This window comes from Bombus flavifrons, unplaced genomic scaffold (assembly GCF_040668555.2).
Source record: "Bombus flavifrons isolate JBK064 unplaced genomic scaffold, iyBomFlav1_principal scaffold0020, whole genome shotgun sequence".
Taxonomy (NCBI): domain Eukaryota; kingdom Metazoa; phylum Arthropoda; class Insecta; order Hymenoptera; family Apidae; genus Bombus; species Bombus flavifrons.
The window spans coordinates 140,090-142,011 of NW_027184765.1; the positions used below are offsets into that span (position 1 = coordinate 140,090).

At 35.5% G+C, this 1,922-nt stretch overlaps 1 pseudogene; it reads left to right on the plus strand.

Moving 5' to 3' along the window:
• The first annotated feature begins 429 nt into the window (after window positions 1-429).
• On the plus strand, window positions 430-1,651 carry LOC138189236 (baculoviral IAP repeat-containing protein 7-B-like; annotated as a pseudogene).
• The last annotated feature ends 271 nt before the right edge of the window (window positions 1,652-1,922 follow it).

The following is a 1,922-nucleotide window of genomic DNA, read 5'->3' on the forward strand; positions in this document are numbered from 1 at the left end:
GAGCTGTTGAAGCGGAACGAGAACATCTGATATTCGTAAGTTTTGTCTGTAATACATTTCTGTTTGATCAATTGTACACGAATAATATTTCTTAAGTCATCTACAATTAGTAGATTCAATTTCAATGTCTTTTCTTTTAAATAGGTTTAAAGGCGCAATAAATTACAATTAAAATGGATGCAATGATTCCTACAATCAACTTCCGATATTTGATGGAACATAATACAGAATCTTCAGAAGATGAAGAATTACTGGCTGTTCTTCGACATTGTCAGATGATTCAAATCCGTCGGTTCATTCAATATCGCGGTTGAGTTAGCCGTACCTTCAACATCCATGGTACTTCCAGAAATTATGGTTGATATACCATCCCCTGAACCTTCAGCAAGGGTGATTGATTTAACATCACCGATACCGTCGACGTCGACAATGCCACAGATATTCTCGATAGAAATGCCGCGTGACGTTCAAGAAAATTATGCTGATTTTCGTTTTGAAGCAGTAAGACGTTCGAGTTTCGAATTGGCCTGTATCTTTCATTGACCCTGTCAGTCTTGCAGCTGCAGGATTCTACTATACAGGCGAGGCGGATATCGTAAGGTGCTTTGAATGTCAATTGCTGGCAAGTCAGTGGTCTGTGGGTGATATTCCCATGCAAATTCATGAGATGCGTTCTCCAGAGTGCAGATTTATCCGCAATGAACATTGTAATAATGTACCAATGGGAGCAGATCCAGCTAAAGTTCTACGGACAAGACGAAGAAATAGAAATATATCTTGTCCTTATGGTTTACATTATCAGGAGTCATTTGATTTTAATGACCATCGATTTTCACGAAACCCGACGGCATATGATCTCAGCCGTTTGGGACTAAAAGATGTTATGAATGCAGCAATATTGGAATACGCTACTTACGAATCCAGATTAAATTCATTCGCAAAATGGCCTACATATATGACACAGACAAGTGAAGAATTAGCCCATGCAGGCTTCTTCTACACCGGAATAAATGATTTCACTACCTGTTACCATTGTAGAATTACAATAGGAAATTGGAGATCGGAAGAGGATCCATGGGAGAGACATATGATTTCGTCTCCCAGCTGTGGTCATTTTTTACCAGTACGGGGCTGGGAATATGTCAATAATGTAACAGGCCAGGAGTTATATGAAACTTCTGCGGAAGTAAGTACAAAAACTTAAAGCCTGAACCATATGTATAATTAATAATTAGAATATATACTTATGTACATTATATTTATTTCAGGCACCAATTGAAATTACAGATGAGAGTCCTGAGAGATCCAATAGTGAAAATGATACTAATGAAATAGCTCTCGCTGAGAAAGTAGGTAAGTAATAAAAATAAAAACACAGATTCGTTAATTTGTCTGAAATCCGTATACATATAATAAATTCTATTATATATTGTATTTAAATATACTGTTTACTATTTTAGCTGCTCTGGAGCAAGAAAATCGAGCATTGAAAGATGCTCGTTCGTGTAAAGTTTGCACGGAACGACAAGCGACTATTACGTTCCTACCTTGTGGACATCTAGCTACTTGTCAGTACTGTTCGCCAGCATTCACAACGTGCATCATTTGCCGAAAAGAAGTCAAGGCCGTTACCCGTACATTTTTGGCGTAATGCATACACATGTAAAAATTAGCTTATTCATATCTCTTATATAAATATACTTTATAATTGTTTAACAATGACATACACACATTAAGATGTATGGTATCATGTATCGATTAAATTAAGTGTACAAACAGAAACATAATATTAAACTAATCAAATACATTTTTTCTCTATTTTTTTGGCTTTCTTTGTATTTTAAGTGTTACTTAATTAAACATTACTTTGTATTATGTATCTTATTTTATCTGAATAAAGTTAACATTTTCCGCATCTAACT